This window comes from Zootoca vivipara, chromosome 9, assembly GCF_965207765.1.
Source record: "Zootoca vivipara chromosome 9, rZooViv2.hap1.1, whole genome shotgun sequence".
Taxonomy (NCBI): Eukaryota; Metazoa; Chordata; class Lepidosauria; order Squamata; family Lacertidae; genus Zootoca; species Zootoca vivipara.
The window spans coordinates 33,962,163-33,979,359 of NC_142592.1; the positions used below are offsets into that span (position 1 = coordinate 33,962,163).

General features: G+C 41.8%; 1 long non-coding RNA gene across 1 annotated transcript in view; it reads right to left on the minus strand.

The window, feature by feature from the left end:
- LOC148684589 (uncharacterized) overlaps positions 1-12,851 on the minus strand; it is a 31,007-nt gene extending 18,156 nt beyond the window's left edge. The window contains exons 1-3 of the long non-coding RNA XR_015951783.1: positions 12,525-12,851; positions 10,006-10,045; positions 9,116-9,346 (exon numbers count right to left, since the gene is read on the minus strand). This is a non-coding gene — a long non-coding RNA (uncharacterized LOC148684589). The remainder of the gene's footprint in view (positions 1-9,115; positions 9,347-10,005; positions 10,046-12,524) is intronic.
- Positions 12,852-17,197: the final 4,346 nt, after the last annotated feature.

Sequence of the window (17,197 nt, forward strand, 5' to 3'; positions counted from 1 at the left end):
ACCTACTTTCTTCTACATAAGTTGACTAGGATGATGCTTTTTGCTGAAATTTAAATATATTCAAAAGAAGCTAAAGTCCTATAATCGGCTTGGGGGTGGGGAATCTGCATTCAATTTAAGTAATAACTCCAGAGTCATTTTTTTGGGGGGGATACCAAATCTTTCAGAAGGAGGAATATATATAACCCTCCTTCTGAAAGATTGGGCATTCCATTTCCCCACCCCATATGACACTGGAGGTATTACACACACACACACACACACCCTCTTAAGGAGAAAAAAACACCACTAAAGGACTCCAGGCCCCAACTTAATAGCCTGATAAGGGCTGAGCATGCTCAGTAGTCATGGAATGCTTACTGCATGTTGCAGGGAGGGCAAAAAATGGCAAGAGGGATAATGGAATGGAATGTCCTGGAAAAGGGTATGACAGGGTGGATGGACTCCTGAACAGGTGCGCTTAACACAGGGGCATTTCGTTGTAGATCCCACTGGTCTCCTTCTAAAAAAGCATCCCTGCCTCATAAGGTGGGGGGGGGATGCAGAAATATAGGCAGGTACTTGACAATATTTTTAAAAAGAGCATGTTGCATAAAATTACCCCTGATCCGCAAATATTAGAACTCTGAGCTCATGCTGCGCTAAGTAAACTTGACTGGAGGGAGCATGGTTGCAAGGAGCTACAATTAGAGAAAGAGACTGAATCAATGGGCTGGGGGGGGGTGAGGCAGCTGTTGCTATAAGGAAAACCGCACGGCTGGATCACAGAACACATGACATCGAGGAGCAGGTTTGGACAGAAGGATATCGTGTAGTGAATCGCCCTTTCACCAACAGGGTGGTCCCTCTGGGGGAAAAAGAAGAAGTTAATAATCTAAACTTGCTTATGGAGGCAAGTCATGCATCAAGTAAGTTGTTGTCTTAGCCATTAATTAAATTATAAACCTATGAAAGAAACTAACTGAGGTTTGGGTTTTTTTTGGGGGGGGGGAGGTGAAATAGAGTTAATTATGAGCCTTTCATCTTGGCAACTGCCATTTGAAAAGAAACTTTGAACTGTAACCAGGAGCAGTCTGCTCAATAAAGCATAGCCTTTCAGTTCATTAGGATTCCATTCTGTACTAGGGTTGTTTGCACATTTCATTCACAAAAAGTACCTCACACTGATTGAAGGGGAATACATGCACCCTTTGCCAACCCAGCACTCTCCAGACTGCAGCTCCTGCCAGGGGATCATGGGGATTGTAAATTTCCGGCTACAAGTCCCATGATCCCTCAAAGGAACTGATGCTTTGCACATCATTTCCAGCTTAGGTGAGCCTTTGCAGGGCTTCCTCTGTCTGTAACTGAACCATCTGCCATATATATATTATGAAAGATGTGAAATTCTCCCCCCCCCCAATTTTTTTCTTCAGATTTGGCAACTTTGTTTATTAGAAACAAAGAAACAACAACAAAAAGGGTTCATTCTATGGAGTGAGATCCTTAATGTCTCACTTGGAAATTATTGTGCAGGCAGTTCATATGTGCCATGAAATCACTCTGATTCATTAATTGGTAAAATCACATTCCCAAAGATTTTACATTCATGCATGTTCATTTTAAAAATATTCATAGAGCTTCTTGTTTATTTACTTAGTTTCTGCCACCAGTTACGGCCCAGCTAAGTGTTTATGCTTGAACTCTGAAGGAAAAGACACACTGGCTGCTAAACTATATTTCAACAGTCTACAGGACCTTGAAATGCCTTTGTTCTGTTGGAGCTCATTAAAAAGTACTGTGCTGAGGTAAGTTTCTGCACTTATTAGTAAAAAAGGATTTTTTGGAGTCTGAAATAAATAGCTGGCAACTTACAAGTTAAGGGTAGCTTATCCCACAACACAGTAAGCTGAGAATGAAGATTCAAACCCCATGTTCTAGGCTGGGTGCAACAGGTTCACCATATTCTTCTCTGTTCACAACTCTGGTCGGGGGGGGGGGGGGAGGAATGCCTATAGTATGGCAAACTGTCTTGAATGCTAAGCATCCCCAAAAATAGGTCATTTAACAATGATACAAGAGAACAGTCTGTTAGCGCCCCCTGTTTATCATGCCTAATGGACTTTAGTGTTTAATCTGCCTCCTATACATCTGACCTTTCTTTTATGAGGGGACACAAGGCCGCTTATATATAGCAGTGGTGAGGAAGCATTTTTAGTTCAAGGGCCACATTTTCTTCTGGACAACCTTGCACATGTAAAAAAAGTTGTTGTTTTTTTAAACAATAGCCTAGTGTCTGCATTAGCAGAGTTCAGAGAGTCATTTCAGCAAGCCAATAGTGGGTATCACTTGGGTACAGTTCTGAGGGCCAGATAGAGAGATCTGGAGGACAACATTACTCTCTCAGGCCTGATATTTTCTACCTTCCTATATGTACAAGGTTTCAAATTGGCTCCCACCTAGGCACTAGCAAGACCCAGTATCATCCTAGAAAAGAAACTCTACAACCCCTGTAAAATATAGCCTCATAACATAAATTATTACTACCTATTTATCACAGATGCAATTATATATTATAATATATATCTCATAACAACCTCCTGCAAAAAAAAAAGAGGAGAGGGAGTTCAGCAGCAGCATATCTAAGGATCAGAAACAGTGTAACAAATGCATATACTTTTCTCTGAACTAGCTGTTAATCCCTATCTTCACATAAAATGACAGGACCTCCCAGCTTTTACCTGGGAGATTTCCTTTATTTGTCCCTCACCTGGGAGATCTCCACTTCCCTACCTCTCATTCAGGGACCCAGGTGGCGCTGTGGTTAAACCACTGAGCCTAGGGCTTGCTGATCAGAAGGTCAGCGGTTCGAATCCCTGTGATGGGGTGAGCTCCTGTTGCTTGGTCCCAGCTCCTGCCAACCTAGCAGTTCGAAAGCACGTCAAAATGCAAGTAGATAAATAGGAACCGCTACAGCGGGAAGGTAAATGGCGTTTCCATGTGCTGCTCTGGTTTGCCAGAAGCGGCTTTGTCATGCTGGCCACATGACCTGGAAGCTGTACGCCGACTCCCTCGGCCAATAATGCGAGATGAGCACGCAACCCCAGAGTCGGTCACGACTGGACCTAATGGTCAGGGGTCCCTTTACCTTTACCTTACCTCTCATTCAGGTCCTTTCCACCACCTATCTGCCACTTTCATGGGGAGTGCAGTCCTTGTCCCCTATTGGCATCCCAGAAGGAAAGACAGCAAAGGGATAATTCTATGTGGTGTCTGTCCCCCCCAGTAAAGTTAACCCCCACTTCCATTGGACTATCACTGGACAACCTGCTGCCTGTAGCATGCCATCTTCTTACAAAATATGTGCTCTACATGCAGTTCCTTATTTTTGAATTTGTTCTTGCTAATGTGATCCTAATGTGATGTTCCTAATCTTGCAATATTGCTCTTCACCAAAATTGTTCTCCATTAAATCTAAGATAATTTTATGTTGACTTAATTGCAAGCATTAATTATGCTTCTTTCTGTTCTTTTGTTTGTCACTCGTGGCATTTTGCACTTAATTGTTCTTTCGCCACCTCTAATCTAGCATCTTTTGCACGTCTAATTGATATTCCATTTATTCGCCCTTTCAGATAATTAATGGGGACATTAATTAGATTGGGTTTTAAGCGAATCATCTTTATTAGATATTTCCTTTCCTATTCCCTTCTATACGATTGCCTCTTGAACACAACCCATTAGCTAATGTTTACTCTACCTTATAAACTTTATATGCAACAGAATGAGAAACAATTACTCGGACTTGTAATATTCCAATAAATAATGGCATAGTGTTCATCCATTACAAAGCTAGTATGGGATAAACTGATTCACTCTATTGCTAATTATTTTAGGGGAAAAGCAATACTGAACAATAAAGCAGTAATTGGCTAGAAAAGAGTAATCTTTAAAATTGACATTGCTGAAGACACATTTTGCAAACAGACTTCATTAACAGTTATTTGCTTGGTCTGAGTAAATGAGGGGTCAGATGTCTACTGCATGTTCTCTTATCACTTGATGACTCTCAGTGGAATACATCTCCTGAGAAATACTGACTAGCACAGATGTGACATAATTGGACTGAAACACTAGAAAGTGGGGTGTTTAAGCCTGATTTGAATCACACACACCCCTGCTTTGAATAGACCTGCAGTGAAATAAAGGCACTGGTATCATGCATGTATTTATAACTATGTCAGGGAGTGGATTGAGGAGGAATGGTGGGGAATGGTGGCAGGAGGACAGTATTGATTTAGAACAGTTGTTTGCCGAGGGGCATAGCCCAGAGGGGGAAAGCTGGGAAATACTGGGTGAGGAACAGCTAGAAGAGGAAACATCAGGAGAGAGACAGCTGGCAGATTCTGTCTCCTTGGACAGCATTCCTGACTTCCCTTCGCCGAAGACTAGAAGGGCTTGGAAAGTGATAGAACAGAAGAAGAGGAAGAAGAAGAAGAAGAGGAGGAAGAAGAAGAAGGATAGGAGGAGTTTGGATTTGATATCGCGCTTTATCACTACCCGAAGGAGTCTCAAAGCGGCTAACATTCTCCTTTCCCTTCCTCCCCCACAACAAACACTCTGTGAGGTGAGTGGGGCTGAGAGACTTCAAAGAAGTGTGACTAGCCCAAGGTCACCCAGCAGCTGCATGTGGAGGAGCGGAGACGCGAACCCGTTTCCCCAGATTACGGGTCTACCACTCTTAACCACTACACCACACTGGCTCTCAGTGCGATGGAAACAGAAAGTGCAATGGCAACAAGCTCAGATTACCCGGCATAGGAGTGATGTAGATTAATGGGGACGTAGGGGCTGAACCTTTACTGGGAGCAACACCATTTTTTAGAGAGATAAGTATTCCTTTGTCCCTCGCTGTGATTATTAAAAAAACGTATCTGGTAAGAACATCCTTTTGTTTGATCTGCTTATTACTGCCACCAGGGGAGGGATCCGATTCTCCAAAGCCTGACAACCTGTAACAGATCGAATAGTAGCATCAGAGGGCAATTTACATTGGTTAACCAACCCTGGAGGAAAGGGCCAGAAAGCCTTCCATCATCACTGCTGCTCCAATCAAAATGGGAAGCTGCTGTAGTGATTTTGAAGGGCTGGGGCCATTTGCAGCCTTCCAGGCTTCTCCATCTACCCCTCCAGACTCTTCCCAGGCTGTAACACTTCTTGGTGTTGCTTCACACCCTCCTCAAGTGCTTTTGCCTGGATGCTGTTCCCAACATAATGTCTTTCTCTTGAACAGTCATGACGCCTCTTGCTTGCCTGGATAGAAGATGAGGACACATGCATAAAGAAACCTTTGACTTTTGCATAGCTGGAACGTAGCTTACTGTACAAAGGTAAGAGCTGTGTATATTGCTCCGCCCACTTTGTGTCTCTGGCCACACCCACCAATGACAAGTGACCTTCCTCAGAAGGCTGAATGTGGCCCCCAGGCTCAAAAACTTCCCCACCCCTGTTTTAATGTTGTTGTGGCATTTTTTTTTAAAAAAAAAATCCCACAATTATATTTATCAAGCTGGCATTATAATGATAGAATCGCAGTGTTGGAAAGTACCCCAAGGCTTATCTAGTCCAACCTCCTACAATTCTGGAATAACATCTAAAGAATCCCTGACAGATTATCTTCCCCAGTCGGAAAACGAATTTTTGCAAAGGAAGTCTTAAAATTAGCCAAAACACATCTATTGGTCTCATTGCTTCAGAAGCTTACAGAAGGTACAGGAGATGCAGTTTATATAATTTGCTAATGACAAAGCTTTGAACTGGAGCATTGTGCTAGACTTTTTACCATTTCTATAAAAATCAACTAGTCCTCTCTTCTTCTTTTAAGGTTTCCCAGAGAATATTTCCTAACCCTATCAATAAACAGAAAGCATAACTAAAAAAATTCCATAATACCGCTAGATGGAGCTAACTCTTTGAAAGTAGTCCGCTCTGTCTAGTTCTTTCCTAAACTGAATTTTTCAGAAGTTTGACAGTGATGTAAGTGAGACAAAATGAAGTAGTGCCCATTGCACTGCAGTTGTGTACATTATTATTTGCAGTCTATTTGTAGCCAATTATTTGCAGTCTATATGTTCAGTGTGCATTTTATAGACTTTCTGCCACCCCCCCTACACCCCCGCAGTGGTAGTTCTTACAGGCAACCTTTACAAATGTATGCATATAACTTAATTTCTTGCAAACATAATGGGACAAGTATTCACTGGGGAGTTTTTCAAATCAAGCAGGGAATTCTGAGAAGCAGCAAAGCAACCTACTTATTTACTGTGACTTTCTCTTATTTGAAAGCAGATAAAAAATTTTTTTCTACAGGCATTGACTGTCTTGGTGTCTCTACTGTTACTTACACCACAGAGACCTGATTTCCTAATTAAACTATATGAAGATATCATTTCATACTAGATGACTACTACATATAAAATCTTAGGTCTCGATGAAAATCCCAACAGCCTTCATAATTAAATTATACTGAATACAATATGGAGCGCCCTTTACTATCTCAGCTGGTAAACCAGTTTCATCTGTTCATCTGAGATAGGGATTGGGCTCAGTCAGCTATTTAGAACATTCCTGAGTCCAGCTCCCATAGCCAACATAGCTAATGGTCAAGGATGATGGGAGTTGTGTTGGATAGGGAAGACTACTATAGAACCTTCCATTGAGACTGTTGCAATGTGCAATACGATGCTGTCTTTCAAGAGAGCTCAGCATCTGCAATCAGTGCAGAATGCTTCATTCTCTTCACAGGGACAAGTCAGATACAACTTACTGCTGCCATCATCATGGCTCCCTTCCACCAATACTGTCCTGTAAAGCCCTGCAGCTCATTTAACTTAGAGAATGTTTCCTTCCACTCACTTCTCCCCATTCCGTTTTGTCTCTTTATATATTCCTGTTTTCCTTTGAATGCTGCTTTGGGTACCATGTGCACCAGAGACTGGAAATGCTTAAATAAACAAACACGGACATTGGTTAGACTGCAGCCTCCCATTTCTGCCTTCCCCAAGTCCTAGGAAGGTGCTTTGTTGCTATAGAAGTCAACAAGTCATCACTAGAAAAAATTAGTGCCTGTAACCACAACAGTGCAGTTCCATGGAACATCAAGGAATGTTTTCCCTCCGGCTAGTGTATGGATGAAAGCCAGGAAAGATATCAAAAGGCTTCACTCAGCATGATGTGCTCTGAGGAAATATCCATGTTCCTGAATATGGTTTAGGGAGTGCCGGGAAGTCTTGATGCCAGGAAATGGCACATTACATTTTCAACAGGTAACTTAAGTTCTGAGACTAGTGTATATATTTGGATGACATGAATGGCCATCTATGGGTCCCTGAGAAATTGTGGGTATGTTAGATACTCTGATGGCACTGTAAGGACTAAGTCAATTTTTTTATCCATAACTCATTTTTTTTCCAGATTACCTGAAGCTTCTCTTAGTTGTATATGCATATGCATGCTCTAGGGTAAGCTAGTGTTCCTTCATAATACCAATTGCTATAAACCACAGGAAGTGAGAGTGATCTGGTTGTTGAATCCTGCTTGTGAATTTCCCACAGGCATCTGGCTGGCTACTGTGAGAACAGGAATGTTGGATTAGATGGGCCATTGGCCTGATCCAGCAGGCTCTTCTTGCGTTCTTACGGAAAGGTCTCCCTTAATTCCTTCCTTGGCCAATTTTCATTTCCTTTCCCTTATTTTTTGCAAAGCTAAAAATATTCTAGTGCTGGAAGGAAAATTGATTAGAATGTGCTCAAACAGGCAGCTGTCTCACTCAAAGAAGTGTCAATGGCTAATGACTGAGGGGGCTATATTTTCTTCTCACGGTTCTTCTAATGGGCAGTTTATACATGACACAGCTGACAAGGGTGAGTGACTTGTCCTTCTTTTCACACTCCTGTTGCAACATAAGGTGCCAAACTTGCAAATCTCCCTGTCACAGTTGAGGTCTGAAAATCCCAAGACTTAACAGAATCAGAAGTGGCTCATATTATTTTCTTATCCTTTCTCCACCTGCTGGATTCAGTGTAACTTGCCAATAAAGCTTCCTAGAAATTGGAAGACAAGTTTTGGGACAGTACCAGAGAGGACAGAGGAACTCACAACATGACATGACATCACATGTACTGTACTTTTCCAGGGGGACAGGGGGCAAGGCTGGTGTGGAGGACTCTCTGGTCCTGGATGGGGTAACTGTGCCCCTGAAGGATCAGGTGCACAGCCTGGGAGTCATTTTGGACTCACAGCTGTCCATGGATGCACAGGTCAATTCTGTATCCAGGGCAGCTGTCTACCAGCTCCATCTGGTACGCAGGATGAGACCCTACCTGCCCGCAGACTGTCTTGCCAGAGTGGTGCATGCTCCAGTACGTTTCTGAGCCATAGCTGCCAAGTTATCCCTTTTTTTAAGGGAAATTCCCTTATGCTGAATAGGCCTCCTCGTGAGAAAAGGGAAAACTTGGCAGCTATGTTCTGAGCACAATTCAAAATGTTGGTGTTGAGCTTTAAAGCCCTAAACGGCCTTGGCCCAGTATACCCGAAGAAGCGTCTCCGCCGCCATCATTCTGCCCAGACACTGAGGTCCAGCGCCGAGGGTCTTCTGGCGGTTCCCTCACTGAGAGAAGCAAAACTACAGGAAACCAGGGAGAGGGCCTTCTCGGTAGTGGCGCCCACCCTGTGGAACATCAGGTGTCAAAGAGATAAACAACTACCTGACATTTAGAAGACACCTGAAGGCAGCCCTATTTTGGGAAGTATTTAATGTGTGACATTTTAATGTATTTTTAATCTTTGTTGGAAGCCGCCCAGAGTGGCTGGGGAAACCCAGCCAGATGGGCGGGGTACAAATTTATTATTATTATTATTATTATTATTATTATTATTATTATTATTATTATAGCATACAAAAAGCATAATTTCAGTGCTGGTGTCCTGGGCCAGGAGTTAGTTTCCCCTGAAGCTAGAGAAGGTGGAGTAACTCCACCTGCAGCTGGTCAGCCTTCTTAAACAGGGCTTTTGGCAGTAATTAGAAGCTGGAAACAACATTTGTGGTTCCTGGTCTTACTGTGCTGCTTCCTGCTACCTGTTTGGATCCTTGGCTTTGTGTCCACTTGGTTCCTGTGACCCTTGGATTGCCTGACTATGCGGATTGCTGTTGGTCCGATCCTTGGAATGGACTTGACTTCGCATGTGGATTCGGTCTTTGAGGCAAGCATATCTCAGAGACTCTTGTTTCCTGTCTGTTTGGCCTCACATTCCACCCAGCTCTGCAGTCTGTTGCTCAGCAATGAGACTTGGGACGGGGCTACAACAACTATAAATATAACATGATTACATTAGTGACACCCAACAGCAAAAAGTAACAAAAGAGCTTGACAGTTTCACTTTGGTGCTAGAAACTCCCCTGCCATTATGTTGCTTACGGTCTCTCTCCTGCAGCAGTTTCATGGCAGAGAGTAGGATTAAGTATCTGAAATTTGTTCTATATATAATTGTTAATGAAATGATAGTTCGCCATTAATAAATTTGCTATACTCTAACAGCTCCATATAATCAACAGTACTGTATCTCCTAGTTCTAAACTACTAAGTCAATAGATCTTGAATTCAAGGAGGTTATAGTGGGAAGAGGGGGGCAGAAAATAAATCAAATATTATTTCTGAGCGAAATACCCTTCTTGTCCAGAATGCAGTATTTTCTTCTAAGTGGGCAACAATTTTCACTTCATACTTTTTGAGGGGTAGGTTAGCCTATGCTAAAAAGAATATGCTGGCCACATTTGGGGAGAAGATTAAATTTAAAAAGAGGAGAATGATGCTATCTTTTTCAAATGTGCTGTACTGTCTGGAGACATCTGCTAAATACATTTATGCTAATGCAGAAAGATTTTTTTATAAAAAAATATATCACTGACATTATAGTAGCTTATTACGCTACTTTCATTTGAAGTAGGCTAATAGGATTAACACTTACATTCAGGTGATTACGCACTCTTTGCAGTGTTGCCTTCTCCCTGGATGGGTGAGAAAAATTAAATTAGCAAGTTTGGCATCGCATTGATTCCCTCAATGTGAAATAGCTTTTCCATTAACCCTTTAGAAGTAATAGGTGATGCTAATGCTAGCAGCATCCTGAAGGGTTTTGGGTACCAGTTTAAACTATAGAACAAGTCAAAGCACACAGCTTCCTTGATTGAGTTTCTGCACATCCACTGCCACATCTTCAGCCCAGCCACTCATGGTGGCAGTGGAGGAAGCACCAGCAGTGAGAGTTTCCATTCCATTTCGGAGCTTTCCACTGGCAGAGATACCTTCTGCCCAGCCAGCCATCTTGCAGCCGACAGGAGGTTGATTAAAGTGAGCATGCAGCCAGCTGCACTCAGTCCAACCCTTCCTCTCAAAGGCTGGGATAAGGGAGACTTGGACCACAGTCTTGTTTTTTTTGTCATCATTGGTGGTGCTGAGGCAAATGTCCTGTTCTTCTTGAAGGACATTTACATCTTATATACCACAAACCATTTCACTTATCTTTTGATGACCAGTGTGTTCAAAAGACCTGGTAGAATTTAGTCATTCTTAGTTAATTACATCTTTTCATTTCCTTATTAGTTTTGGCAAATTCAGCCCTAGGGCCATCTTTCAAAATGTTAGAAGTTTGGTTGCGTCTATTGAGTGTGCCCCATACATAAGAATCCATATATATCTTAAGGGCAAACTCTTTATATAGTAGGTTAATGGATTTTGTATCTAGTGCTTTAATTTCTTCCACAGAAAGGAAGAAAATATGATGAAGAAATATCAAATGAGAATTATCTCTTTCCCTCCAGAATGATTGCTTCTAATTTAGTCAAGAGACTCAAGTTGAAGAAGCAAAAATGTTCTACTAATTAATTCAGAATTTTGTTTCATCTGTCTTTTAACACATCCCACAGGACCAGATGTCCTAACTTAGATTTGCAGTTCTTCCTTGCTTCCAAAACCACTTTGACACTAAAATATTTATACAATTTATATATACTACATTTATGACAAGAATTCACAAGTCTAGCAATTATTCCATGTTTACAATTTTTTTTAAAAAAAAATCTGAAATTCTTCCTGCCACTGATTTTACAGAAGCATATGGATATATTTATGAATGTAGCTGAAAATAATATCAAATGACCTGTGTTAAATTGTGCAGATGTATCATTATTCAGAAACTGGCCTTGTTTAATACTTGGTTTAATATGCTATGAATAACCTATGAATTATGAAGCAGGGGTTTTTAGGTAATTGGCTGAACTGTTCGCTCCAGTTTCAAAACTATTTATAATGGCTCAGATGCTGAGAACCATCGGCAGAAATATGCTTTTTGGTGGTTTCCCCACCCAAAACAAAAATGCAAAACTGATGTGGTATGTGAAATTGGCTGAAACTGGACAAAGACATGTTGAATGGGACTTGTATTCAGGGTCCTTCTACCAGTTTCCCTGCCCCAAATCTCAATTGGCTTCTCAACCATCACAAGTGCCTTTTCAGGAAATATGGGGGAGTGCAGTGGGAAGGAAGAGATTGGCTCTTCCATAGATCTAAGCCAATGTGAATTTACAAACTACAGGTAGACGCAAGGGAGCAAAGTCATAGACATGAAGTGCCACTACTGAGGAGTGACTATGGGAAATGAAAGTAAATGGGTGCCTTACTGGAGTTCACCTTTGACTAATGACAGAGACAGAGTATTGGATGGAGCCACACAGCATAGATGCCTGGCAACTGGGTGGAAGTAGGGATCTTTGCACTGTATAGCCCCAGGTTGTATACACACCATACACCTGAAGTACAGTCCTTTGCTCTCAAATAATCCTGGGGTCTGCAGGTTCTTAGGGTGATGGGAATCGTAGCTCTGTGATGGGGAAACTTGGGGTGTTATAAATATTAATTAAATTTCTATACTGTACTGCCTTTCATCTGAGGATCAAAAGGAAGTTTACAATACAAAAATGCACACCATAGTAGAGGCCACAGATTGTTTAATTAGCCAAAGGCCTGGGAGAAGAGGAATGTTTTCACCTGACACGTAAAGATATGTAATGAAGGTTTCCAGGTGAGCTTCCCTGGGGAGAGCATGTCACAAGGGGGGAGCCAGGTATGCAGCTCACTCCAGAAACAACCCAACACCCTTCCAGAAATCGAATCAGTGCCACAGCTGACTGTAATCACAGAAGTTCTGTGCTTTATATTTAGGACGCTCACCCTCTTGTGCCTCAGTAAAATGCAACGGGGAGCATATGCATAGCATGTGCCTGATGAGAAACAGTTGGCGTTTATGGAAAAAACAACAACCAGGTAAATCATACATAGTCTTCCTTCCTTTTTATTTTCAGCCTATGTTTTGACCTGTATAGAAAACTATTTGCAATGCTTATAAATAGAACCCTCTACCCAAAGGCACCAGATGTGAGACTTAAAAATTACACTCTGTGTGTATATCACTTCAAAAAACCAACATACCTTATTCAAAATACATTCAGATTTTCTGTAGAAACCAAAGTGGTGTCTGGGGCCTGTCGAGAGTTGTAAAGCAGACACCTGGGAAACCAGTCAGAAATGGAGTCAGAAGAACCAAGGGCAGGCAGAGCCACTCTCTGGCTGGTTGTTATTAAGATGGCAGGCAGGTGTAGACTGGATGAGGGCAGACTGAGCTTGGTAGGGCAAAGCCCCATTCACCCCAATGGAAAAGCCCTCCACTAAACATTTTCTTCCTAGGTTCAAACAGAAGTCCTGCCGTTCACTCTCTGAACTATGCGAATGCATTTTTATTGCTTGCCATTTTTATGACTGTTGTACCATGATTTTTACCCCTATCCATGTCCACCACATCTTTCCCCTTTGCCATCCCAGTTTCCTCCTGTGCGAACTCAAAAAGTGAGCAGTGCGATGTTTTTGCTACTCGCAAATCACGCACCGAAAATAATCGGCTGCAAAACGCGCCACATCTGATCCATTTGAGTGGTGAGTTAAAAATGGGCTTTCTCTGATAATACCACAGAAAGACATTTAGCCCTTCTCAGTGAGAGTGGTGGCATTCATTAGCCCAATGTCCATCTGTCTGCGAGAACCGTGCCCATTCACAAATTAGGATGAGTCTGACACTGTTAGTCATAATTGTTGCCATTAAAAACTTGGACAAAACACATTTCCCACCTCTCAGCATTGGCTGTGGTGAACATTGAACGCCATCCTGAAGACGCCATGAGAACAATCATTTAAATTTCAGGCAGCAGTAGGAGACAGGAGAATAGCAAAAGAATACATGCAATGGCCAACAGAAGATTTTAGATTGCCTTGTTGAGGTCCCCTGGGGTGTGGCAACCTCTATATCACTGTCACAACTGCCTATTCACTTGTCCTGTACACCACTGCTCAGAAGGTGCAACTTTGCTCCTTGGATGACTGAAAAAGGGCTGGTGAGCTGGCAGCAAGAGTGAGCAGGAGCAGGGAATTCTGGGGATAAACTCAGTCAAGGAGGTTGGTGAGCTGTGGCATAGATGGTACACTAGCAATATCCTTGTTCTGTCTCTCTGGCCCAACACCATAAACAATTGATCAAACCCAGACACCATGCAGATTGGGCTCCTGGTGAGGGAGATGGAATTTTTTGGATGATGGCACACACACCACTGCCTTACCCCTCTGACCTGGTTTAGTGCTTCACCACATACATCTTAGTTGCATACCTAAAACTGCAATATAAAGCACACCTCCCCAGTCCCTTGATTTTAATGACAAATTTTCTCACGCAATGGACTATATCCTGGATTAACTTTCAAAGTAACTTTCAATTTCTATTTTAAAAAGACAGAAAGCAAGTCAGTCAGACACTGGTAAGGAAGAATAGAATAACAGAATGAAAAGGTAAAGGTAAAGGACCCCTGACAAAATAAAAAAATTCCTTCAGTAGCACCTTAAAGACCAACTAAGTTTATATTTTGGTATGAGCTTTCGTGTGCATGCGCACTTCTTCAGAGCATGCACACGAAAGCTCATACCAAAATATAAACTTAGTTGGTCTTTAAGGTGCTACTGAAGGAATTTTTTTATTTTGCTTCGACTCAGACCAACACGGCTACCTACCTGTAACTAGGACCCCTGACAGTTAAGTCTAGTCACAGACGACTCTGGGGTTGCGGCGCTTATCTCGCTTTACAGGCCAAGGGAGCCAGCGTTTGTCCGCAGACAGTTTTTCGGGGTCATGTTGCTAACATGACTAAGCTGCTTCTGGCACAATGGAACACTGAAACCAGAGCACCGCTCGGAGCGGTACCTATTTATCTACTTGTACTTTTGGGCATGATTTCGAACTGCTAGGCTGGCAGGAGCTGGGACTGAGCAATGGGAGCTCACCCCGTCTCAGGGATTCAAACTGCCGACCTTCTGATTGGCAAGCCCAAGAGGCTCAGTGGTTTAGACCACAGCGCCACCCGCTGTTCCCAATAACAGAATAGCAACCTCTTTACCTCAGATGAGCTAAGGCTTGGACATTCATGGTTAAGGAATTCTATTTTCAGCTGACCTGACAAGTAAAGCATGGATAATATTATCATGAGCGTTTTGCATTTCACAAGTAGTATTCTAATATTATGAAACTGAGAAAAACTGAAATTAACAGATTCAATCCCTATTACAGTCATACCTCGGGTTATGTACACTTCAGGTTGAGTACTTTCAATTTAAGTTAATCCACTTTCCATTACTTTCAATGGGAAAGTTTGCTTCAGGTTAAGTACGCTTCAGGTTAAGTACGGACTTCCAGAACCAATTAAGTACAGTACTTAGCCTGAGGTACCACTGTATTAACACAGTGAGCTCTTGCAGCTGAACTAATCCAATGAGAATGGAAGAAGCCATTTGTTTCAGTTAAGGGAGGTACATTCATGCTAATGTCCAGACCAATATTTGTTTACTGTAGCTTTACAGAACAGATGTAGTCAACTCATCTAATTTCAACCCCCTGACGCAAAAATATACCATTACTGAAGACTAAATTAAGTTTTACTCCAGATAAACCTATAATGTTATTGAAAAATTAAAAGAGCTTTAGTGTCTCTGGTAAATCTGTTCCCCTTCTTACATTTCTGGCTATGGACGGTGCATAGAATTAACTTTAGCAGTTTCAATTAGCTTGAGTTTTCATTTTCATATAGTGATGTGAACCTTCCTAAGCACACTAAGTCAATTCCTGTTCCTCTTTAGCAGAGGTTGCAGTCCAAGGATTACGTTTGTATGCTTACTCATGGCATGGCTCATGGCATGTCTCTAAACACACCTGAATACAGTGGTACCTCGCAAGACGAATGCCCTGCAAGATGAATTTTTCACAAGACGAATGCGTCTTGCGATCTGATGATGACTCGCAAGACGAATTCGTTTTGCGAAAAATTCGCGGTTTCCCATAGGAATGCATTGAAATTTAATTAATGCGTTCCTATGGGCAAAAAAAGAGACATTTCAATGCATTCCTATGGGAAACCACGATTCACAAGATGAATTTTTAGCAAAACGAATTGACTCACGGAACGAATCAAATTCGTCTTGCAAGGCCCCACTGTACTATTCCATGTTTGGGGAATAAGCCCTTTTGGAGCATGAATGATTGGGGAAATTATAGCTCAAAGATGTGCTCATAGAACTTCCCACTGTGACCCTGATATCATGCTGTCAGAGGCTTTATACACCAGTGTGGCACAGTGGTTAGAGTGTTGGACCAGAGTTCAAATCCCAAATTTTTGCATTTTTTAAATTAGTTTTCAATTACAATAATCCAATAAAAGCCTCATTATAACAATGCCAACTTTTTGGAATTGATTTATAAATTTACTTCTACTCGACCCTGTTTTATTCCTGGAATATTTTTAAGGCTGTGATTATATGCTCTCACTGTGTTTTCTCTCTGTTTCATATTGAGTGTTTGTATTCTATGGTTTTATTATATCCTGTATATTACCCAGAAAACATTAATTACTTGCTGGCTGACTGATCTAGTAAATAAGAAAATTAAGAATGAATTAAATATATGCTGCTTTCGGGTTCTAAAAACCCCCCACGCCATTTCAATGGCTGCATACAACCGTTTCTGTGTAAACATACTAGTTCAGGTAAATCACTGCCCCAGATGAGTCTTCCAGTGTCCCGCGTGCACATTCTCAAAAGCGAACATATTGCATCCACAGATGTATGGACTGAGTTACAGTGTGGAGGGAAAACTAAAAGCACCACAAAGTGGGATCTAGAAAGCTTTTGAAAGTGTCTCCTTTCTGAGGAATGTCTTTGGCTATATTGCTTAATTTCTCCTCTGGTGAATGTCAAACCATTTTCTTTTCCTCTTTGAGAGATTAAATTCAATGTAATAACTGCAGCAGTTTAATTGAAGTTCTTCATACAAACAGAATTATTTCCCTGTCTTCTTCGTTATAATATTCAGCTTCCTAGGGAGGACATGACAGCTCTTTAGAAGCTATGTCATTGTATGAATATATATATGGAGAGAGAGAGAGAGAGAGAGAGAGAGAGAGAGAGAGAGAGAGAGAGAGAGAGGGAGAGGGAGAATGCTATTAGTAAGGCTTTGGGATAAATTTGTCAATGGGATAATGAGAAATATTAAACGTGAGCCAGTTTTCCTCCTGATTTCAGGTGCATGCCGGTGGAAAGCATTGCTGCATAAACATTTGCTTTCATAAATGCCCTTTTCTCAATGGGGGTCTCATGCATATGGATACCTATTGATGCCTCACCGGAGATAAATTACTTTGAGGAAATGTATTTGCCCTTTAGGTTCACAAACAAAATAATCATGGCTGTATTAATAAAAGCAAATGTTTCCCCACATTTGTTCTGTTTATGGCTTTTGTAGCCGCATTTCAGCTACACCTAGAAACAGATAATATGTTTCATGACTGACAGGTAACATTGACTGGTGAGTGAGGTGAAGGAGTGATGGCCACCGACTTAGGTGGGTTAAATAAATTCATACAGGATGCGCCTATCACTGCCTAGTAGCTATGATGGCCAGGCTCTTCCTCCATTGCCAGAGGCACCAAATCTCTGAATAACAGTTGCTGTGAATCACAAGTGTTGTTGCACTCAGGTCTTGCTTGCAAGCTTCCCATAACTAGCAGGTTGGCCAC